Source organism: Prionailurus viverrinus, chromosome C2 (genome assembly GCF_022837055.1).
Source record: "Prionailurus viverrinus isolate Anna chromosome C2, UM_Priviv_1.0, whole genome shotgun sequence".
Lineage (NCBI taxonomy): Eukaryota > Metazoa > Chordata > Mammalia > Carnivora > Felidae > Prionailurus > Prionailurus viverrinus.
The window spans coordinates 61,031,773-61,057,671 of NC_062569.1; the positions used below are offsets into that span (position 1 = coordinate 61,031,773).

The 25,899-nt window shown below is 37.5% G+C and overlaps 1 protein-coding gene across 2 annotated transcripts in view; it reads left to right on the plus strand.

The window, feature by feature from the left end:
- SERPINI1 (serpin family I member 1) overlaps nucleotides 1-25,899 on the plus strand; it is a 70,884-nt gene that overhangs the window by 9,788 nt on the left and 35,197 nt on the right. Inside the window, exon 1 of one of the 2 annotated variants that reach the window (XM_047874895.1) lies at nucleotides 23,246-23,250. The exons of the other annotated variant lie outside the window; for it this stretch is intronic. The gene's annotated coding sequence lies outside the window, so the exon portion shown is untranslated. Of the gene's footprint in view, nucleotides 1-23,245; nucleotides 23,251-25,899 lie in introns of those variants that run through there. 2 annotated transcript variants of the gene reach the window in all.

Genomic DNA, 25,899 nt, shown 5'->3' on the forward strand with positions numbered 1-25,899 from the left:
TAGGAACTTTAAACTCTAAGTACTCCTTAATGCTAAAATAAATATTCAGTAAACTGGGAAGGATGTCATCTAATTGTAAACAAATTTTCAAGTGTTGCACAAAATAATGTATAGGGATAAGGTTGATATAGAACTGAAACAACCTCAATGTATGGAAAAGTAAAGCCCAGACTTCAAAATACAATTAAGACTGAACAGCATATTGGATATTGTAGGAAGCCATGCCAGTCAATTAAGAAAGAAATTAAGATACTTAATTGAAATTTAGAAGAAAATGAGATTTAAAAGGGAATATACTACAGAAGAGACATCACTACCAATCTTATAGACATAAAAGATTATTAAGGAACACTATGAACAATTATATGGTACAATTAGATGAAATGGGCAAATTGCTACCAAAAGACAAACTATCAAAGCAGAAGAAGAAATAGAGAATGTGAATATATACTCAGAAATCCCCCCAACAAAATACTAGCAAATCCAATCTGGCAACAAATAAAAATTATACACCATGATCAAGTGGGATTTATTCTAGGAATTCATTCTAGGTTAGTTTAACATGAAAATCAACCAGTATAATACACCATATCAATAGAATAAAAGGCACATGATCATCCCAATAGACACAGAAAAACATTTCACAAAATCCAACACATTTTCATGTTGAAAACATTCAACAAATGAGGAATAGAAAAGAATCTCCTGGGGTGCCTGGGTGGCTCAGTCGGTTAGGCGTCTGACTTTGGCTGAGGTCATGATCTCACGGTTTGTGAGTTCGAGCCCTGCGTCAGGCTCTGTGCTGAGGGCTTGGGGCCTGGAGTCTGCTTCAGGTTCTGTGTCTCCTCCTTTCTCTGCCCCTCCCCCACTTGTGCTCTGTCCCTCTCTGTCTCTCAAAAATAAATAAATGTAAAAAAAGAAAAGAATCTCCTAACCTGATAAGAGACATACAAAAACCCAACAGCTAACATCATTCTTAATGGCGAAAGACTCAATATTACTTCAAGATCAGGAATAATAAGGATGTTTGCCCTCACCTTCTATTCAACACTGTGTAGAGGTTCTAGCCAGGGTAGTTAGGCAAGAAAGAGAAATAAAAATTAAAAAAAAAAAAACCCAGATTGGAAAGGAAGAAGTCAATCTATCTATTCACAGATGAAATGATCTTGTATATAGACAACCCTAAGAAATACACACACACACACACACACACACACACACACAACTATTAGAACTAAAAAATCAGCTCAGCAAGGTTGCATGATATAAGACCAAGATAAATTGTATGTTTGTATACTAGCAATGAAATCCAAAAACAAAATTAAGAAAAATAATACAATTAAAATAGCATCAAAAAATTTTAATACTTCAGAAGTACAAGACTTGTACACCAAGAACATAAAATGATGTACAAAATATCACTAAAAGAGAGTAAAGAAGACCTAAATAAATTGAAAGATATCTCATGTTTATGGATTGAAACATTCATTGTTAAGATGGTGCTTATTTCCTAAATTTATTTGCCAATCCAGTGCATCAGAATAGATCTTGGAAAAATTGACAAGGTGATCTTAAAACTTAATGTGAAAATGCAGTGTACCTAAACATACATTTATTAGTGGAGTAGCATTGAGAGTTCAGAAACAAACCTTACATATATGGCCGATTTATTTTTGACAAGAGAAAGGACAGGCTTCAACAAATGGTACTGAAACAAGTGGATATCCATATGCAAAAGAATGAAATTGGACCCTACCTCACACCATATACAAAATGTGACACAAAATGGATCACAGACCTAAACAAATGAGCTAAAATTATAAAATGCTTACAAGAAAATATAGAAGTAAATTGTCACCACCTTGTATTAGTTTTCTTAGATATGACACCAAAAGTACAAGTGACAAAAGAAAATACAGACTTCATCAAATTTAAAACTGTGTTTCAAAGGACACAGTCAAGAAAATGAGAACACAAATCATAGAAGGGGATTAAATATTTGCAAATCAAATACTTGGGAAGAGACTTCTAGCCAAAGGGCATAAAGTGCTTTTTTATAATTCAAAAATAAAAGACAACCCAATTAAAATAAGCAAAGGAATTGAGTAGAAATTTCTTTCTCCAAACAAGATACACAAATGCCTAATAAGCACAGGAAGATACAGAATAGTGGTCACTAGAAAAAGGCAAATCAAAACCACAATGAGATATTACTTCACATCCATTAGCTAAAATAAAAAAGACAATAACAAGTATTAGGATGTGGAGAAAATTGTACCTTTATAATGTTGGCATTATAAAATAGTGCAGCCACATTGGAAAACAATTTGGCTAGTACTCAAAATGTTAACCATATAGCTAGCCTATGACCTAGTAATTCTACTCTAGGCATATGCCTAATAAAATTGAACAAAAAAAAAATCCACACAAAAACTTGTACACAAATGTTCATAGCAGCGTTATTAATAGTCAGAAAGCAGGGGCAGCTGGCTGGCTTAATAGAGCATGGGGACTCTTTATCTCAAGGTCATGAGTTCAAGCCCCACATTGGGTGTGGAGCCTACTTTAGAAAAAAAAAATGTCAAAAAGCAGAAACAGCCCACTGTCCCTCAATGAATGGATAAACAAAATGTATAGCCATACGTAGAATATTATTTGACCATAAAACGGATTGAATAACAAATGCTACAACATGAATGTCTCTTAAAAACAGTAGGCTATACAGAAAAAGCAAGACACAACAGGGTATGTTTTGTATAAAACATTCAGAATAGGCAAATCGATAAAGACAGAGAATAGGTTAATGCCAAGAGACATGGGAAATGAAGAGTGACTTCTAATGGTTATGGGGTTTCTTCCTGGGATAATGAAATGTTCTAAAATTAAATAGTGGTGATGGTACAGCTTAATGAGTACATTAAAAACCACTAAATTGTATACTTTAAAAGTGTACATATAAAAGTGTAAGTGAATACAGTTGAGCCTTGAACAACACAGGTTTGAACTGCATAGGTCCACTTATGTGCCAATTTTTTGGTATAGTACCATAAATCTATTTTCCTTATGATTTTCTTAATAGTTTCTCTAGCTTACTTTATGGAAAGAATATAGTATGATACACACACACACACACACACACACACACAGTATGTACTAATTGACCTTACTTTCCTCTGTGTTTTTGATTTGAGTATTTGATGCAGAATATTATTAACATTTTTCTACCATAGGTAGAATCTTAGAAACATTTTAACATCTGGTTTTAAGACAATAGCAGCAACTATATACATGTCATTTATTCCATGATTTCATAGTCCTGGCCTTGAAATCTTGATTCTCATTATGTTGCAAGGAAATATGCACTTTTTTGTTGTTGGAGGTGATGGTGGTGGTGGTACGTATGACTGAGAAGATTGCTGTATTTTCTTCTGCACGCTGAATCGTACCTTAGCTGGATAAGCAGTTTTGAGTCATGAACATGTACAATTCTGTATACATTCATCTATTACCTTCCATTATTAATTAGGAAGTGCTGCAAAAAAGCAGCAAGGCTTTATCAGTAAGGCTTTCAGTCAACAGTGGACTGTTAGTAGGTGAGTTTTGGAGGAATCAAAAGTTATACACAGATTTTCAACTGCACCAAGGTCAGAGCCCCTAACTCTCGCATTGTTCAAAGGTGAACTATGTATTATAAAATTGAAAAAAAAAAATAGGGAAGAGTTACAGAAGATTGCACTGTAAGGAATCCAGACTAGCAGATGAAATAGAAGAAAATATCCTCCTCATTTTATATAATTTCGTCTCAGAACACCAGGTGAAATTAATGAACAGAGACCAAGATCTGGCCACACTTTGTTCAAGTTGTTTGTTTTTATTTTAAAATGAAGGGGAGAGGGAACCTAAGGAACAACAAACAAAAATGAAGGGAGTGGAAATCAGCTTGTCGTCAGACTTTTCTGCAACACTTAGTAATGGAAGGTAATAGACTTCTACAGAATTATATATAAGTTTATGACTCAAAACTGCTTATCCAGCTAAGGTACGATTCAGTGTGCAGAAGAAAAAAACAGCAATCTTCTCAGTCATACGTACCACCACCACCATCACTTCCAACAACAAAAAAGTGCATATTTCCTTGCAACATAATAAGAATCAAGATTTCAAGACCAGGACTATGAAATCATGGAATAAATGACATGTATATAGTTGCTGCTATTGTCTTAAAACCAGATGTTAAAATTTTTATAAGATTCTGCCTATGGTAGAAAAAAGTTAATAATATTCTGCATCAAATACTCAAATCAAAAACACAGAGGAAGCTGTATAAGAAAGCATAGGTAAATGTTTTATTCTTCACACTCCTAGAAAATATATATTTCAGAACATAGGAAAGAAATGTGATCAATGCAAAAAAAAAAAAAGATAAGCATGACAAAATGTTAAACAAATATATTACAATTACCAATAGATTTAGACTTTTGTTGAAAGGTAGAAATTACCATGCTGGGTGAAAAACAAAATCAAACCATTTAGTTTTTTAAAAAGACAAAGCTAAACAAAATGATACCAGTTTAAAGTAAAAATATGGTAAAGCAATAATAAACAAAAATTAGTTTAAAAATATAGGGTGGCCATATTTTTAAAACAAGACCAAATTCAAGGCAAAGGCTTTAATCTGGTGAAAAAGGGTAATTTATATTGCTAAAGGTGTAATCCGCCCTGAACATTTAACAGCCATGAGCCTATTTGTATTGATTGTGTAGAATTAAATTACATAAAACAATCTGGAAAAGAAAATATGGCCTTGGTATCAAATGTGGATTCAAGGGAAACAAGTAAATAAACATACAAAGTGAAGAATAAGGAAAGAAAAATGGACTTGGGAAGAGGCAGAGGCGGAGGCAATATGCTGGCTCAGAGTGGCAGTAATGATGATCTACATCAAATTTTCAGGGAAAATTTGGGGTACACCATCAACAGTTTTTGTCCCTGTGTTAGCTAAGGTGCAGAGTTGATGAAACAAGTAAGAGGTCAGCCCACAGGTAAGTTGTGTGTGTGTCTGTTCACTGTATTTGAATACCAGTTTTCCACAATCCCCACCATCTCTTTTGTCTTCTGTGGAGCTACTTGGGGTCCTTTACATTGTGCCCCTGGCCTCTGTAGACATTTCAGTTTGTGACCCTGGCATGAGGTTAGGGAAACGGTTAAGGTTAGGGAAATGAGGTTAAGGAAGAGTGACTGTGAAGGTTGTGAGTCCGAGCAATAAGAGAATAATTGTAGTTCAAAAAGTAATAATTGTATATACTTAAAAAAGGTTACAACAGAAAATTCTTAATACGTTTTTTTTTTACCACGTTAAAATATGAGTTTAGAAACCTAAAAGAAAGAGTAACCATGGGGGCGCCTGGGTGGCTTAGTCAGTTGAGCGACCGACTTTGGCTCCAGTTGTGATCTCACTGTGGGTTCGAGCCCTGTGTCGGGCTCTGTGCTGACAGCTTGGAGCCTGGAGCCTGCTTCGGATTCTCTGTCTCCCCGTCTCTCTGCCCCTCCCCCACTCATGCTCTGTCCTCTCTGCCTCAGAAATAAATAAACATTAAAAAAAAATTAAAAAAGGAAATAGTAACAATTATGAATCTATGGAAGCATTTAAATGTGTTTGTCTTAAAGGGATTGTATTTATTCGTCTGCGTTCAGGTTGGTTCATATTATAAGTAATGGCTTACTGAGACATTGATACATCACTATGTAAAAATTTCCTTTAGCTTTTAGAGTGAGGAATTCAACTTTAATTAAAATACTGTCTCATTTCCTCTCTTTTCGGTCTTGAAATTTTTGTTGTTGCTCTAGTTTATGCTCATATCACCTTCATTTTATGTCACCCTAATCGGAAAATTTCAGTTTTTGGTTTGCTATCTGATTCTTCAGTGCCACAAAACATAATAATTATGTATTTTACCCTCATAGAAACATAACGTTCAGCTAGCTAACTAGCATGAATAATCCATCGCTGAGAATCAGTAACCAGAGTAATTGCTGTCTTGATACAAGTGAAGACAAGCACTTGATTGTAAGGCTGACAGCTTAAAACCACAAGTTTATTTCACTGTATGTATTGTTTAATAGTACACCAGCTGATCTTTTAAGAAACGTTTTCTTCTTTTTCCCCTTTAGAATAACTTGTAAATGAAAACCTTTAACAGGAAGATCTCATTTATCAAATGGATCCAGAATTCCTACCAAAACAGCAAACCTTAGAACCCAGGAAGTAAGCTTCACAACTCAGCCAAATTTGTTGCTCTGAAAGTCACTTTATTTGTTAGGCCCTTATGCCCTACTCAGAGCCTGTTTACTTTTAATAAACTGTTTAATTGTTGACTATTTAATTTGTATGTATAGACAAATTTAAAAGAATTCAATGACGTAAGCCGTCTCAGTGATACAAATGGGAGGAAAAATATAAAACTAAAAAAAAAAAAAAAAAAAGGCATCGTTGTGAGAAGGGCACATGTCTTGACAACTCAGTGAAGAGATTTTGCTTAAGCCAGACAGAAAATTGGAGATGTGTGAAATTGCAAGTGCTTTTCCTGCTGAATGTGCTTACCAGGAAATGGTATTACTGGGGTTATCAACAGTCAGAATATGGTGATAGGTTGTCAATGGCATTTTCGGGCTGTCAGCTTGATTGTCAGGGTAGAACTAATTGGTAAAGGGTATGTAGCATTAGTGTGTGTGATTTGTTTTAATACCTTTAGCATATATAAGGTAATAGAGGAGCCTCTAATGTTAACAAAAGATTACTTTTCATATGTGAAAGGGCAACATTTTAGTACCGTATACTGTCCCATGATTTAAATTTTGTTCTAAATTGTGTTTGTACTAGGCTGAACTTCATGAAATTGCCAAGATTTGACTCTTTTTGACCTACCAGAAAAAAAAAGAGAGAGACAGAGACAGAGACAGAGAGACAGAGAGAGAGACAGAGAGAGACAGAGGCACTTCACATGATTCAAATGAATTCAGCGGCTCTGCCAGCCTACCTACATAGTATTGTTCCAAACTGGGAAAGTGTTTTTCAACAGAAACTGAAATATAATTTTGTTTCTAGGTGAGTAATAAACATGCCTTGTGTCCCTTTTTTTCTGCCAGGCCCACATAGATGATCATTTTCTCCCTTTATCCTCCCACGTCTTACATGTATTAGAATTTCCTAGAGCTTGGCCATAGGCCATCTCCCCCACACTCCTCAGGAAATCTCATTCATTTTGATAGTCTTAACTATGCTGACAATTCCCAAATATATCTCTGTCCCTGACCTGTACTCTGAACTCTAACCTTATTTATTTAACAGCTTCCTTAACTCCCAAAGTGGATGTCATGAGGGTATTTCAGATCTATCTATCCAAAGCAAAATTCCTGATGACCTTCTCTTACCCCTCTCTGTTTTTGATCCAAACTTCTCCATCTGGAGAAGGGCACCTTCACCCACCCAGTTGGTCTAGGAGAACCTGGTAGTCATTCTTCCTTTCTGTTACCTATGTCCTATCCAGTCTCCCTCTTAATAAGAATGTCCAGAATCTGTCTGCTCCTTTTCTACCTACATCAATGCGGCTACTATCTCCTTTCACCCAGATTCACCTATTCATTGTTGTAATAACCACTCAATTTGTCCTTAGGCTTCTACTCTGTGCTCCCTATAATCCATTCTGTAAATATTAGCTTCTTAAATGGTTCTACATTGAGGAGAAAATACAGCTTCCTTGCTGCCAACAGGGCCCTATATGATCTGGCCCCTGCCTACTAAGGCCCGCCCCCTCTTTCCCTTTTGTTCACTGATTTCTTTTAATTCTTCACAGTCACAAAGCTCTTTCCTGCCCTCGGGCTTTCATATTTTCCCTCTATCTGTAATACTGCTTCTCTCTTTAACTCTTACTTATCCTTCAGTCCTCAGCCTAAGTGATCCTTGCCCAGAGAGGCCTCCCCTGATTCCCTCTCCAATATGAAGTGGGCCCCATGAATCTTTCATATAGCACATTATGTTTTATTCATTGCACTTAAGACAGTTTGCAATTAGATATTTGCACATATATTTGTTTGGTGTAAACTCCGTGACACAGGGCCCTTGTCTGCTCTGCTTACCATTGTGAGGGCCCAGAACGTAGTAGATGCTACCTGCTTAAAGTGAAAAACGGTCTATTTTGGATGTTTGTGCTTGATGAAAACCAGATTGTTCAGACGAGGTTATGATAGGAGAGTCCTCTGGAAATACGGTATACGACATGGGTTGTTCCCAGATCTCATCTTCATTTGGTGTGAGTTTACACAACTATTCTCAGCTCCTAAATTGTAAGTTTCTGAAAGCAGATACTTTGTCTATTTTGTTCACTATTGTATCCCCAACACCTAGAAAAGTGCTTGGTAAAAATTAATAAATATTGATTCAATGAATGAACTGTTTCCTCTTTTGCAAAGTTCTTTTCTCATGACATGAAGATTGAGAATGAGGGGCAGTGAGGTGGGTGCATTAGAATACGCTCCGAGGCTTTTTTCAAACTACCTAAACTTCACTCTCCTCACCTCCATTGCCTATTACAGACTGGCTGTTCTTGAATCTATTCCATTCCTCAGATGTGCTGAAGCAAAGATTAAGAAACACCTGCCTAGAACCAACGTCACTGGAATAATATCTGATAAATGAGGGCTGTATGTCAGAAGACTGTTTACGTTGTTAGTCAAAAGTATGTGTGTGTGTGTGTGTGTGTGTGTGTGTGTGTGTGTGTATAACTGCCTATGTGTGGAACCACATATATATGGAATGGCAATGATTATATAGTGCTGCTACTGTCTTTCTGTTGGAGAGAAATACCAGAATGTGTGCTTGATAGAGCATGCCTCTGGGTCTATTACCTTGGATTTAATTCTAAAGACAGTTGCTAACCCATAACTTTTTTTAAAAAGGGAGGGAGGGCAGGAGGGCAGGAGAGTAGATTTCTTTCTCTCGGAAATCATGTATTAACCTTAAAGCTCCTTTTTCAAGGGAACTATTTATACTTTCAATGACAGTGATCGGAAGAGACTCCGTTATGCCACATTTACCTTTGTTTTATGTCGGTTTAAGCATTTGTGAGCTCTGCAATCATTTTTATATCAGTTAATTAGGCATGAAATCCAGGCAAGAGAGAGGGATGAAGGTTAGAATCACCACAGGATGTCCACAAATCCCAGAAATTGGGACAGTGGGAATTCATCAACCAACGAACCACACATCCCGGCCCTACTCCTGGCTACGGAGACACAACTTCAGCAATTGGAATAGATAGAAGTGCCTCTTAAAGCCCTCTACTGGTCTGTAATTGTAAAATGTTTACAAGCATTTGGATTATTTATGCAATTGAAATATTTAACCAATTCAAAGTGCCCTACTTCTGTGAAGCATATATTTTCATAAGTTGCAGTTTCTAGCATAAATCTGTTCTCTCCTTACTATATGGAGGCTGTTCAAATTGGAATATTTTAAATGTCAACATAGAATAACATTAAGGTTTATGACCTGGCTTTAAGAAGATCCGCAGTTCAGGGACGCCTGGGTGGCTCAGTTGGTTACGCATCCGACTTCGGCTCAGGTCATGATTTCACGGTTTGTGGGTTCAAGCCCCGTGTTGGGCTGTGTGCTGACAGCGCAGAGCCTGGAGCCTGCTTTGGATTCTGTGTCTCCCTCTGTCTCTGCCCCTCCCCCCACCCATGCTCTGTCTCTCTGTGTCTCTCAAAACTAAATAAACATTAAAAAATAAAAAGTAAAACAAAGAAAATCCACAGTGCAAAACTGAATTTACACATCTTTGGGACACACTGGGAGTGTCCCTAACCAGATTAACCCATTAGAAGTCAAACTACTTCTGGTAAGCTATCCTCTCTATAGAGAAGCAAAGTTAATTGAACATACCCTCATGATTTGGCTTAGTTGGAACAAGCTGTAGCATCTGTCATTTTCCTGCTGCTGCTTTATAGTGCTCCCAGATTTGAAGAGCTAAATCCTTTCGTTTGCTTCCACTTTAGGATTTCTCAGTCTTTCATTGCTTGTGTGCATGCCCACCCATGGACTTCAAGGTTAAACTGACCTTGTCCTGTCCCCAGCCTCCACCCCCAGGCCCCAGTAGTTGTGTGCTTCCTAGATGCCCCCTAGCATGTTTTCTTTCCCTGTGACTGACCACTTGACTTGGCCTTCCTGAGTTACTTCTTTTCTTCCTTTCCTGCAGTCCACAAACATCTTTGATAACTTCCCTGTAGCCTCAGGCTACACAATGAGCCATTCTGTTGTCTGAGCTGATATTTTCAAAATACATTCCATCAGCAAATCTAATCCTCCATCCACTTTTACTTTAATCTTCCAAGTCTAGCAGGTTACTAGGTCACACCTCTCACTATGAGCATTACACATATAGCCTCCCCTCCCCCCACACACACACATCCACATGTCGTAAGTGTATCTGTAAAGGGGAAAATGATACATTCTAATCCGTGGTATATTTCAGGACAGTAGTTTGGAAGCACTTCCTAATTAAGACACTGAAAGAAAGAATGTGGCATTGTGACCATGTCTCTAAGCTGAACTCCTTTTAGAGGCAGTTAAGATTTTTTTTTTATCTACAGCACATCTTCACCTGTGTCTTGGAGTAGACAAGTAACCAAGGACTCTGGTAGATTCAATATTTTAAAATCAATTTACATGTGAACTTAAGTTCTTGTTTTAAAAAAATTAGATGACAGCCTTAGATTCCTTCAAATGCGCTCGTTGTGATATTGCTATGCTTTGTAGAAAGAGCTGTTATTTTAGTTTAAGATGTTGGCAGAGAGAGACTATGAGAAGCCTGTGGTTAGCACTGGAACCTTGTACAATGCACACCAATATCACTGTTCATATTTGAAATTGTAAATACAAAATGTGAATTCGAGATGGCATAAGTGACTTTTTAGAAAATATCTTGGTCTTTATCTGTTTTTTTACTTTTCTGTTCTGTAACCTCTGAGATTATAGTACCAGCTATTATTAGCTATTAAAGGAAGTAGGTGTTGCTGTTTTTCGAAATTTTTTTTCATGTTTATTTATTTTTATGAGAGTGAGAGACAGAGCCTGAGCAGGGGAGGGGCAGCGAGAAAGGCACAGAATCCACAGCAGGCTCCAGGCTCTGAGCTGTCAGCACAGAGTCCGATGTGGGGCTTGAACCCATGAACTGTGAGATCAATGACCTGAGCCAAAGTCGGATGCTTAACCAACTGAGCCACCCAGATGCCCCTCTAATGTTTTTTAAATTAAACATCCAAATAAGTGTATCTGGTCATCAGTCATAAGATAAGGCGTCTTTCTGATTTGGGAAGAGATAGATAAGCAAATGCCCCAAATTAATATGGCAGTCATAGCCATGGAAGCAATTTCTAGCCTTCCACTATAATTATTTAGATTAGCTATTTGATTTCCATTAATCAAAAGAAGAAAACTAAGTAACCACAATATGCAACTAACTGTCTGCCTCTGACTTTAAAAATAATGTATTCTGAGTCTCCGCTGACTCTTCATTATGTCACAAGTCTAAGCCTCTGTGTGAAAAATAGAGTCAGGGACTGTATGTAAATGAGGTTTTCCACCCATAGGGGATCAGCTCTGTGAGATTCAGTAAGTATTTAAACAGCTACAAAGGATTTATTAAATAGAAAAGTGCATCTATTACTGATTAGGATATTTTGAGAGAAAGGCACATTAAACCGCAATTTTTAAATAATCAAGTTAGTGAATCACAGTATCAAATGAATTCAATGCTGAAAAGAATCTTAAAGATCAAAGACTAACCCTCCCATTTTACTAATGAAGCCAAAAGCTTTTTCTATGACCACCTGGAACATTTCAGCTTTTTGAAAAGACCTCAGTTCCACTGAACTCAAGGTCACTGAAGACAGTATTTAATTGTTGCTTATATCCATGGTGTTTGCAGTGTTAGGAACATATTAAACATTCAAAGTATAAGTCTGTGTGATGAATTAGTAATTGATTTTATGAACAAACAATCACCTGTCTGTTGCACAGCGATTTATGTTATATAAATCATACTCAAGGTTGGCTTTAGCTGTTTTCAAAAAGTTCTCATTAGAGTAGTCTAAATAGGTTATAATCAATCTCTCTCTCTCTCTCTCTCTCTCTCTCTTTCTCACACACACACACCATAAGATATAGCTATTGAACTTTTAATTAATTTTTTTTAAGTTTATTTATTTTTGAGAGAGAGACAGCATGAGTGGGGAGGGGCAGAGAGAGAGGAGAGAGAGAATCCCAAGCAGGCTCTGCACTGTCAGCACGGAGCCCGATGCAGGGCTTCAACTCATGAAACCATGAGATCGTGACCTGAGCTGAAACCGAGTCAGATGCCTAACCGACTGAACCACCCAGACACTCCTAACTAATACTGCTTTCCAGCCTCTGTATATTCAGATGAACGAGGGATATAAATGTCCCTAAACACCCTTACCAATTGCCAGATGGGTAAATCTCCAGCCAGAGTATAAATGTAAAGGGTATTCAGTACCCTGAACTTCTATATCCTTATAGGTCTTTTGTCTTCATTTTTGGAACTGCTGGTGTCTGGGTCACTGTGTCCTTGATACTCCAGACATTTTTTTTACAGCTATACATTTTAATTTTTTCTCATATGCCACGTCTCCAAACAGGCGTTTCTTGGGGTAGATTGATTTTCGGCAAGGCATTGATTTGTGTGAGTTGAACCATCAAAAAAGGCCATAGCACATCTAGGACAATTTGAAAAGCAAATCAGTACTGATAGTAATGGACTGTATAACCCATGGAATAAAATAAATACCTATGGATCCATACTGACACAAATAAATAATTTGGATAAATAAGTAAATGAGAGAAAAATAGCTCTTTCTTGCAGTAGAATTCCTATTAAGGAATGAATGTACAAAGAATAATGGAAGTAGAAAAACCACCATTTGGCAAACACTGTGTTAATTGTAGCAGATAAGGATAATCAGTGGATATTAAAATTAGTGGCCAAAAACATGATGAGAAATAGGATATTTTCAGTCTTACTATATCTACCCATAAGATACGTTTGAAAAAACTGAAGGAGACAAAGGAGACATGACAGCTAAATGCAGTGTGAAACCCTGGATAGAATCCAGGACTGAGAAGATTAGTGGAATAATTGGAAAAAAGTTTGAATAAGGTCTATACATCAGCTAAAAGTAACATATCAAAGTTATTTTCCTGGTTTTGGTGATCGTGCATCAGTTGTAAGTAAGATGGTAACATCCGGGGAAAGTAGGTAAAGGGTACATGGGAACTCTTTTTTTCCAATGTCTTTGGTAAGTCTAAAATTATTTCAAAATTAAAAAAATATTTTTAAACATAAATTTTAAAGAGGCATCTGGGTGGCTCAGTCAGCTAAGAGTCCGACTTCAGCTCAGGTCATGATCTCACGGTCAGTGAGTTTGAGCCCCATATCAGGCTCTGTGCTGACTGACAGCTCAGAGCCTGGAGCCTGCTTCACATTCTGTGTCTCCCTCTCTCTCTGCTTCTCCCCTGCTTGTGCTCTCTCTCTGTCTCTCAAAAATGAGTAAACATTTTAAAAAATACATTAAAAAAATAAATTTTAAAAAGGCCACAGCACTTTCTGGTATTTGAATGTCCCTTTATAAAAGAAGCCTAAGATAGGGAAGTTTTTTGATCCACACTTGACATAGGAAATACATGCCACCCATTTCAGTGATTTGCCCAAGGCTACCCATTATGGAGCCAGGTGTTCTGTTAGATCCGGTTTTTCTCACTATAGCCCCTTTGTTCTCATAACTGCTTAACAAAGAAGATGGAGAAGGCATTAGTATTCCCACTTAATAGACTTGGAAACAGCAAGAGTAAAAGATTTGCTGCTTAGTGAGTGGTGGAGTTAGAACTCAAGTTCAAGCCTTCTCACGCTCCATCCAGTTTCTTTTTATTCGTATTCCATAAATGTAGCTATTTCTCTATTACCGTCTTTCATTCGACAAACATTTGTTTAGAATCTTCCAGTCAAAACACTGCACTGAGAACCGTACATACAAATGTGTAAATAACTTTTGGGGGCTGACTTCATTGCAGTGAGTTATGAAAGAGAAATGGAAGTTAACCAGGTGAAAAGGGCTAGGAATAGCATTCTAAGCAGGAACGGTAGTAACTCAGCCCCAAAGATCGCAGCAAGGACAACAGAATTGGCCTTGAAGTCCAGCATCCTTGAGGTCCTGTGTATTACTTCTCTGCAAACATTCAGTGCACATCCACCAGTGAAAGGCCACTTACAGACTGTTTAAAAGTAAACTTTATTTTCTTCATATTAACTGTGCTCTGGGAATTGTTTTAGAATCTACTTACATCCTGCTTCAACTGGCAAGCTTAAATTAATCTTGCTGCCCGAATATCTCTGTGGTCCAGCTGGCTAGCTTCATCATTTCCTCTTTGTGGTGCCATCAATCATATCTTACTAAAGTCATAATGGTTCTGGTAGGAGAAGGGCCAGCCACCAGCTAGATAACTGAAGTCAAGAGAAGATGCTCCAACCTGGCTTCGGAACTCATCACAACTTGTCCTGGCACCAGAGCAGTGGAAGGCAACCGGCCAGAGAAGAAGCCAGCCTCCAATCCTCCCACACTGTGCCCCTGGGTTGAACATACTGCCTCAGCTCAAATTCATAAGCTGGCAGCAGGAGATTCTTCAGTTCTGGTAGCCTTGCTCCAAATGGTGCAGGTGTGGTGTGTGTGTGCGTGTGCACACGTGTGTGTGTGTGTGTACGCTTATATGCTCAGGTGTGATCTTGACTACTTCATAATCCTTAATCTTCTTAAAGTCTATGGATTATTGAAATGGAACATCTCTTCTGAATTTATCTAATCTGACTAAAGATTACACAGTTCAAAGGATCTGAATTTGCCTTTCCTTTGTTGGTTTCACACATATGTTTTTATCAGCCTGTGCAGGGGACGAGTTCAACATCAGGATGATTTAAGGTGTTAACTCTTAAGTTTTATTCATAACAATTCTGCAAATCACAGTGGCCAAGTCCAGGGAGAATAAGACCAGATGATTATTCTCTGAATGTGGGTAGTCTTGAATCCTTAGCTTTGGAATGCCATTGTTTTGGTAGCATATGGGATATACGCATCTGTATTTGAGCAAGATTTAATGCTAGTACAATAGTTACTCCTGATACACAATTAGTGCAGATGAACTCTTTGGTTGTACAAGAGCCCTCTTCAGCCTAACCTGGAGGGGGAGAAAACAATGCTGCCTAAATGGTTTACTCAGGTGTGATATTTTTGTTCTAAGCCTGCCTTCAGATATGCGAACAATAGACTTTCGGGATCACAGTTTTGTTATAAGTTTATTCATTGCACGATTAGCCACTGAGTTGCAACACCTTTTTTTTTCTTTTAATGTTTATTTCATTTTTGAGAGAGAGAATGAAAGCCAGGGAGGGGCAGGGAGAAAGGCAGGGAGGGACAGGGAGGGTCTGGAGCAGGTTGTGTGCTGACAGCAGAGAGCCCTGCCTGGGGATCAAACTCAATGAACATGAGATCATGACCTGAGCCAAAGTCAGACGCTCAACCAACTCAGCCGCCCAGGTGCCCCAAGGGTTGCAACACCTTTAAGTCTTGAAGAGTCCAAATAATAAGCTACAAGTTCAGTGGTGGCACTTTCAGTTTGTTAAACCATATCTTGGCCCCAGATTAAAATCTTTGTGGGCCTCTACTTAATGGGGAGGAATTTGCCCAGATTCTCCATTAAAAAAAAAAAAAAAAAAAATTAAGTTCCCAGCTGAATCAGCTTCCACCTGTATCATCATTTGTATTAGTATAAAAACTTTAGGCCATGCTAGCCTTATAAATTAGTTGACTTGGTAGATTGGAGGAATGGTGAGTAGTACCTGTATTATCCGACTTATGTTTGTCTTTAAATAGTGTGCTTTCAGCCGAAATTACTTGATCTACATTAACCCTCTAACAGTTATGCATTCTACTGATGCCCTAATTTCATAAGACATTAGAGTGATTTCTGTTGCATAAATGATAGCTTTCATTGCTTATAAAATGTGCTTAGACACACTCAATAATGTTTTCTTCAAACTTATATTGCATTGATTACATCTGGCAGTCCCATATGGTGAAAGTTAGTTACAACCCTTCCAATTAAATTACAGTTGGAAACCCACTTCTGGGGTGCAGCTCAGCAATCTACTAAATTCCTCAATGACATTCAGAACACAAAATAATTTTGAGAGAATAAATTTACAGTACAAGTGGGAGCAGAGAAGAAGGTTTTCAATCTGTATTAATTTATTTTTCAAAATTCATTACTTGCACGGTTTACTTTCCAAGCTAATTCTAACCAAAGATGAGTAACACTGCTTTGGCAAGAGTATGTGTGTAAGATATTTCCATATGTTTAAGCAGATCTACCAAGTACAGTGCTTACACGCGAGTAAAAGCAGTGAAAAATGTACTGAAGGCAGGTTCTCTGGCACCTGCTCCCTGGCTTGTTCTTAGCTAATGACCTTGCATCCTATTTTGTGGAGAAAAGGGAACCCATTAAAAAAACTTTCACAGTCTGGGCACCTGGGTGGCTCAGTCCGTTATGCATCTCACTCTTGATCTCTGTGCGGGTCTTGAACTCACGGTTTGTGGGATCTCATCCTGCGTCAGGCTCTGTGCTGACATTGTAGCATCTGCTTGGGATTCTCTCTCCCTCTCTCTCTGCATTCCCCCTCTTTCTCTCTCATGTGCTGTCTCTCTCTCTGTCTCTCTAAGTAAATAAACTTAAAAAAAAATTCACAGTCTCCTGCTACCACACCCCCCCCCCATGCCCAGGATATTTACAGATGTACCTAAAAGCATCTGTACCCACATACTTTGCCTTTTCTCCTGTATCTATAGATGAATTGTCTGTGCTTCTATGTAAGGCCACCCCCTTCCTGTGCACAGGTTCTCATCCTCTCTCCTCACAATACCTAACTCCTGAAATGCCCTCTCCTGAATCATCAATCCCCCTTCTCTCAGTGCATAGCTACTAGGAGACAAGCGTCCTCTTTGGTACCTCAAACAGGCAAACAAAGAAGACCCTCTTCCAACTGTGGTCTCCATCCAGCTACTGCCCGATTTCTCTGTTCTTCAAAGGGGCTGTCTTTTTGCATTCCTCCCCACTCTGATTAGGCTTTCACCCACTGTCCGCTTCGCTCTCTCTATTCCGTCGGGGTTGGCTGATCTTGGAACTAAAGACACACTCCTTCTTCAGGCTTTTGCTAATAATCCCTGGCCTCGGACTCCAGTTATCAGGGGCATGGCTCTTCCTTAAAGCCCATGTCCAGAAATCACCTACTCAGGGAAACCTGCCTAATCTTTTTCCTTCAAACTGCAATACTCCTTGTCACCCTCTCTCTCTCTTATTCCCTTTTGCTGAGTGGTCCCCACCCCCCCATGCCCAGGATATTTACGAATGCCTTATGACAAGGCGGGCTGTCTAGGGAAAGCAGCCTGGGCTCTGGTACCAGCCTTGAGTCTCTGCTCACTACCAACTGGGTGGTCTTAGGCTACCTACCCTCTCCAAGTCTCAATTTGTTCATCCGTGAATGCAGGTAATATACGTAAATCATTCATTCAGCATATATGGAGGTCAGACAGGCCAAGCCATGCTCTAGGCCCAGATAGTCCTGAGGGAGACAGATGTGATTGTGTCCTCATCGAGCTTACAATCTGGGGAACAGGTCAATATTCAGCCATCATCCTAGAAACAAATGTAAACATCACTGCCCACCACACTGTAAAGGAATAAATGAGCTGGTTTGTGAAGTGCCTCGTTTTAATTAGCACTCGCTATTTACTCCTCCCCTGTTCTCTCACACCACCATTGCATTGTTTTTACCTCAGTTCTACCTACAGGTATATCCTACTTGGTATCTACCCTTGAGTACATCAAACAATCCCCTGACAGATCTCTTAAAAATACTAGGGCCCGGGTCTAGAATTTCTGATTCAAGAGGTTGGTGATGTGGCCCCTACCCTGTGTTTTCATCACGTCCTAGGAAATTATGATGGTAGAAGTCCCCGGACCACACACTGAGAAGTGCTGATTTAGAGAAATAGTTTAATTATCCTTTTTTTAAATATTGGGTTATAAAAACATTTTAAAGTCATGTCATTCTGAATAAATTACACTTCCCAAGAAGCCATTTAGTCTGGGACTTTTGCCTCACATTAATGATATTAATGATCCTTAGAGGCTACGCACACACTATCTAATCATACCAGATTCTCAATCTTAAAGTAACTCACCCCTCTGAGGACACCTTTTGTTGCCTAGTAACTTCATCGTCAAAAAATTGAGTTTTAAAATGCCACCCGAGTCCATTGCTAAAAAGTGAAGAACATCAAAGAAAACCACAACCAAAGAGAAAATTGACCAGAGAGCCTCCCTGCCTCAGACAGAGGAGAGCTGTCAACAGATGATGCCGACTGCTGCCATTATGAAGCCATGCAGATTCAAATATGAACATAATCTCACTTCATTAACATAATTACATTAAGGCAAGTAATTTTGAAATATGACATGTTCTGCAGTAAGGTCATAAACCCACAAAACTATTCCTTAAGTAATTACAAGGTAAGTTAGGTATTATTCAATTCAGAATTATGGAAGCTTGGAAAAGCTGACTTGTGGGTAAAAAACAAAAGCACAAAAGCATACCAGTGACAATTTATTATTTGTCTTTTAAACTAGAGTGATCACACTTAGCTGTGTCCAAGGAGGAATTTGCACAATTGAGTTTTCTAGACAAATGAAACATATCTTGGTAAATATCCCAATATTTTGTTTCCAATGGCTTATGGGTAGTTTATCTAACATGTGATTATATGCATCCTTCCATATGTCCTGAACAGAGTAAGAATTGTTTTTGAGACGGCTGAAGGGCATCCTCATGAATATCTAACACTGGATGCTGCAGTAATACCATGATTCTCATAGGAAATGTGCCTATAGTAAGTCGTCCTAAGCTTTAAGTCTTTATATCAGATCTACATAGTTTTTCATTTGCTGTAGACCAACATTTTTTGTGGCTTCTTCCTAAAGTCAGTATGCCTGTCTCCAGCAACCTTTCTCTCTCCCTCTTTTTTTTTTTTTTTCTTTCTTGTAATTGCTAAAGATGGGAAACCAAATCAAAACAAAAATTTATGTTGGGACTGTATATAAAATAAAAGTAAATATTCTGAAGTAGGGTCCACGGCATGCCCCTCTGAGTCAAGTGTACAAGTTTTAATACAAAATGTGTATCTTTATGGATTTTTATTTTTGACTATTTTTTAAAACTTAAAGATTTTATTTGTTCTAGTTTTTCCATTACATTCTGGATTAGAGAGATCATCTGATGTTGTGACCTTTGCATAAGTTAGAACCATAACACAAGCCTAAAGATTACAGGAATGTTCTATAACTTCTAAGACGTTATTGCTTTTTTGCCCCAGTCATTTTTTTTCTACAAGTCAGATGGCCTTAGAGTCATTCTTAAATAATTAAGAACTTAGGCCTTAATATTACTTTCATCATTCTGATATGTAACTAATGGTACCTCAGTGTAGTTTTAATAATTATCAAAAAGTTTGACCATATTATTATGTGGTTAAGAGCTTTTTAAGTATCATTTTAGTGAAAGATCTATTCATGTCCTTTGCCTAATTTTCTATAGGATTTTTGTTGATTTTCTAGATTTATAGAGGTCTTGTATAAGGTAGGAAAATTATCTTTTTATCTGTAATTTAAGATTTTTCAGTTTGTCACTTCCCTTTGACTTCACTCTGTGGTTTTTGCTGTACAGATTTTTTTAATTTTCCCTATAGTCATATTAATCATTTCTTTAATGGCTCCTGGGTCGTTTCTATGTTCCCAGGATTTCTCCCTGGAATTTTAAAGCTTCAATTTTCACTTTTAAAGTTTGACCCATCTGAAATTTATTTTAATTTAAAGTACAAAGTACTCATCTTCTTTATTTTTTAATACATGGATATTCTGTTCTTAGCATGTACTCAATAATTTCCTACCCCACCAATTGGACATGCCAAGTTTTATCATATACCAAATTATATTTCTCACCACTCTCTTCTAATTATTATAGTTTTTAAATGCATTTTAGTATTTCATCGGTATTACTTTTTCCCCAGAATTTTTTTCCTTTTGCTATTCTTGCTTCGTTTTTTCTATGTGAACTTTAGAATGGCTTGTCTAATTTTTAAAGGTTGCTATTTTTACTGAAATTACACTAAATGCATACAGTAGTGTAGGGAGAACTGAAATCTGTATGGTATTGAATATTGCTATCTATGGAGAAGATGTCCATTTCCATCGATCCTAGTCATTTCCCACATTGTCTCATAATACCATACGTGATTTTTAAAGTTTGCTTGTTTCACCCAGCATCCAAATAAAGGTCAGGCATAGCAACCTGTGGCTATGTCTCTCGAGACTCTTTGAAGCCACTGGCTTCCTGCCTCCCCAGCTCTCACTGGCCTTTATTCCTGCATTTTATTTGTTGAAACTGAAGTTGTCCTGTGGAGTTTCCTACCACCTGGATCTTGTTGACTGTACCCCTATGGTGTCATTCAACATGTTCACCTGTCCTTATTTTAGGAAGATTACATAGGAGATGAAACATTCTAGTCTTTTTTGTGTCTAGTTTTTAGCAATATTTCAATTTTTCTTCTGTATAGGTCTTCCTTATTTCTTTCTAGGGCTTTTAATGGTGTAATTTCAATGTAGGGTCAGTAGGCAATATTTATCAAAATTACAAGTACTTGTGTTTTTTGACCTAGCAGCTTCACTTCAAGGAATTTACCCTGCAGAGATCATTGCACACCTGTGAAATGATATATTTCTGAAATTACTCATTATCTCATTATTTGTAATAGCAAAAGATTATAATAATCTAAATTCCCATTGGTAGGAGACTAATTAAGTATTTTATGGCAATCCATACAGTAAAATGCTGTGCAGCTGCTAAAAAACAAAACAAACAAACAAACAAAAACAATGAGGAAGCCTTTTATGTAATGATAGCAAATAGTTTCCAAAATGTGTTGCTAAATGAAAAAGTGAGGTTGCACACCACTGTGTATATGATGCATATTATGTTATTACTTCTATAACAAAAGATGAAATGTATATATGTACATATATAAGATATCTCTGGATGATGACATTTGTTGGTTCCACCAAGAGAAATTGGCAAACGAGGGGATAGGAGATAGAAGATCTTCACTATAAGCCTTTTCATAACTTTTGAATTTTGTTGTCTGTGAAGGTTTTACCAATTTAACTTTCTCTAGTTAAAAAAGTTAAAGTATTATAATGTACTCTATAGCAGGGTAAGACCCTAATTAATATATTTTTTACTTAAAGCCTGTTGTAGCATTATAGGCAAACATAGGATCTGTATGTTAAAGGCGGTGAGATTTCATCTAAACTACAAGATACCTTGCTAGCATGGAATCCAATAAAAAACTCAGAGGTCCCTCCTCCCCCCTCCACACCCATACACACAAACACAAAGCTGACACACACACAAGGAATTTAAGCAGAATTGGTTTTGTGGAATTCCTGCATTCAATATGAGAAGTGGACCAAGTGACCTCTAAGTCCTATCCACCTGGGGCAGCGTGGCACAGTAAAAATAGCATGAGATTTGAAGCCTTCAGAAGAAAGCTCAGATCCCCTTTTCACTCCTTAGTAAGCGATGTGAATATGGTAAAATATCTTAAACTCACTGAATCTGAGCTTTTTCATCTGTAAAATGGGGTTACCTTCCAGTTTATTATGAGGATTAGCCATGATTTGTTTATTATGTATAGATGACTAGCCCGTTACATTATTTCAGCTCTAGAATTCCATGAAGTAATTGGTCTCTGGGGAGAAAACTGATGTCAGATGATCTGTTTTATAGGAAGAATTTCTCTTTTAATTTGAAACTGAGATATTCCTATCATATTCTTAAAGCGTATTAACGATTCCCTAGCCTTCAAGATCCCAGACACTCACATGTAGACTCTCAAGCAACACTAGAAATGAGAAAATATGACAGCATATCCCTCCTATCTGAGTAGATTCTCTTGAGCTTAACTCAAGTTGAACTTTGACTCTCATTGTTTTTCTTACTGGGGCTATAACTGTATATTTAAAATATAGATCTGTAGATCTGTTCCACGGTAAAATCTGTGAGGCTCAAACCAACCTGATGCCCATCATTCAGTCATTCTCTGCAGGGCCAATTATCTGTATGTATTTTTTAAAAAGTTAACTTAAGAGAACAATTTCATTTTATTCTAATTTATGTATAGGCAAGTTGTCTGCAAGATAGACCCTGACACATATCTTGGAATCCTAAAAATATTCTCTGAAATTTCTCTGACACAACTAGCTTTAACTTTCAATAATGTTTAGGATATGTAAGAAGCAGCTCCCTAGTTAGGAAAATGAAAAGTAGACATCCCTGCCTGCATTTCACCATGACTCTTGTGCGATCTTTCTTTCAGTGGTTGACTGAGGAGAGCAACATGCTCTCACGGTGTGCCAGGGCAGTGGGCACTGGTGACCAATATAAGATCCATAAAATATCCCTCCCATTTGACCTGCCCAACCATGGGGAAAGCCTTGAGCTGCTGTATAAGGAAGGAGTTTGATAAAAAAAGGACCATTTCCAGTCAGTGAGAACCGTGAAACTTAGAAGATGCAGAAGAAAACAATTAAATCCATGTCTCTCCAGATCTCTGAAAATGACAAGGGTTGATTTTTATTTAGATTGCTTTAAACTCTGCTTTGTGGAGAAGTACACTGTCACCCCAAACTTCTTCTTCTCCTCTCTCTCTCATTTGCTTATCCTTTTTTTTTTTTTTTTTTTTTTTTTTGCCTATTCAACATTAACATTGGCTGATTTCCTTAATCATCTTTCCACACACTTCCTACAGCTATTACTATATTGTAAATGTGGTTCTGAAATTTACAGGGAGATGTAACCAGAATACTTTCATGGAGCCTTTTTATATCTACTTAATGTTTCCCTTGTTGGCCCAGGCAACAAAAATTACAAGTTGCTTTTTCAGACACTGACAGTGATGAACAGGAAGAGGAAACCAAACTTTCTTTTAGAAATCCCCCACACACAGTGTGTGTGGCAGGTTTATAAATAGAGTTAACAGGTGGATATTTTCAGGCAGCATTAATACATTCATCAATATCAGAGTAATTTTGTATTTTTAGTTTATAGGAGTATTAAAAAACAAAGCAGTAAAATTAGTTTTTGACACATTCTTTCTCACTTTCATTTTCCCCATGCTCTGTAGTCCTGCAAAAGACTGTCTAGAAAACAATGCCTGTCACTTAATTTCCCCAGGGTACAGTAAGTAAGCCACAAGTATTTTTTGTTTGTTTGTTTTTTCTTTTCAAGAAAGAGTCACCTAATTTAGGTTGGTGTTTGTGTCAGTTTCTAGCATTTCTAACACAAGGTGAAAGAATTCTAAGAGAAAAATTATAATAAATATTTTCCAGCTTCTCAACTAGTATGCATTTTAAAAGTGTGAGATAGTGTGACTTTTCAAAATACTGAAATAACTGCATGAAATAAAAAGTAGTGAAACAGCAAATGAAAGTTCTAACCTTCAGCCTGCGGCACAGCAAATTCTCACTAGATAGTAGGTTGAAGCATATGAAGGTGCCATTATTTGACGACTTTGACTTATAAAAATGGCAATTTCACAAAATTCAACCTAATATTAATATCCTTCTGCAATCATCTCGGTGTCAGAAACCCATGAGCTTATGCCATTTTACTACCAGAGCACTCGGGTCTTGAGAATATTATACTTATTAGCCAAGATAAGAAAACAGCTTTGTATGGTCTCAACAGCATTTCACCTCAGAAGAATTTAGGGATGTCCTCAAACCCTCACACATGATCTTATGAAATAAGGCAAGAGGTAAAAGCCGAAGGTGAAACCCAACACCAGCCGTGAGGGCTCTTCAAGCTAAAATAGTAAAATAAAGGGGAAGGACAGAGAATGTGTAAAAGAAAGACAAGACAGGAACGCTAAATATAATCCAGATATAATTTGGTATAGATACAAATGTAATACCTTGTATCTGGGATACTGTGGTGGGTGTGGCTAACAGCCCTAACTACTGTCCTCTATTAGGGTGTCATCGCATTACCATACTGTATTTATAATTCTGACTGTGCATTATCCAGACCAGTTTAAAACTGGCTTTAAACACTCTGAAAGTCTTTCTGTGAGAATTTTTTCTTGACATAATTTCTCCGGATGTTTTACCTCATTTCCCAGCCCTTCTGGATACACTCAAGCATTAGTGAATGATTGGAGGGTGAGTGAGGCTCATTCTCCCTCCATTAGCAAAACAATTGAGAAACACCCTTACAGCTGAGTATTTTCAGATTTTCAGGGGCATAGCCCGCTTGTAAAAATTTTATTACATAAGCAACATTTTCATATCGGGAATTAGCAAATCCAATATTTTTAAAGCTCTGAATTAAAAGCTGGAGATCTCTTTAAAGAATGTATACCTAATACATGAAGGGAAATACCACAAAAGCATATATTTTGTATCTTCCTGTTATCTTCTGTATCCCTAGCATTTTGCACAGGACCTGGCATGCAGTTATCAAGAATAAGTATTTTTTGAACCACTGACTGAATGAATGAGTGAATTGAATTCTAGAGATTGCATTCACATTTCAAATTTGTATGTTTTTTAGCCTCTCTCATAGCTCATTAAACATCCTTTGTATGTAAGAAGTTGTTCAGTACAAATGACTCCATTTCCTCACCTATAAAATGAGGGTCTGGTCAAGGTGTTTCCAGCAGGAACATTCTGCAGTCTTTTAAACAGCTAAGCCCAAAGGCTGGGGGAGAGCAATCAGTAGGGATTTCTTAAAGTATTAATGGGTAAGCTAAGACCATTAATGCCTGGCTTAGTTTCAAAATGGCCTTGAGCCACACATGACCTTGATTGATGATGACGTTTTAACCCATCTCTCTGAAATGACTGCCTGAATCTTGCCTTAGGGCTTGTGTGTCACTTGTCTAGCTCTCCTGACAATATTCCAAAGGAAGTCATTCACTGGCAAGGACAAAGTCTCCCTGCTTGTGCCAAACAGAATTATTCATTACCACTTTATGGAAAGCCCAAGTCACATTTCCAGGAGGGCTGGGATCTGCCAGCTCACTGGTGCTTGTTGGCATTGACTTTACTTTTCCCAGTAGTCACCCACTTTAATCAAAAGCCTTTGGAATTCTCAATGGAGCCTCTTTATTAATTGAGATCTCTTGAAGAAAAGGAGTATGTTTATAAACAAAATATCTTATGTAAGGAGACATGGTTTTTGGAGTTCATTCTACTAATTTTTCTGTTTGTTTTAAGCGCTTGTGTTATAGGCTATTTGGTCAAGAACCAATGTTATGAAGAGTAAATCTATTTGGTCTACCTCTAGCTCTGCGTTGTCAAATATGATACCCACTAGCCGTATGTGGCTATTGAAATTAATTAAAATTAAAATTAAAATACTTGGTTTTCAGTTGTATTGGCCACACTACAAGTACCCAATAGCCACAGGTAGCAAACGGCTACCTCATTGAACAAGTACACATATGTAACATTTATGTCATTGCAGAAAGTTCTGCTGGACTGCATTTTTCTAACTTTCTGAAGGACACAGAGTAATTGAGTATTTTGGTTTTTGGATTTTAGAAATTTCTTATGGCCTAACATGGGAAAATATTTGACCAGAGTCTCATTTATTCATCATTGATTTA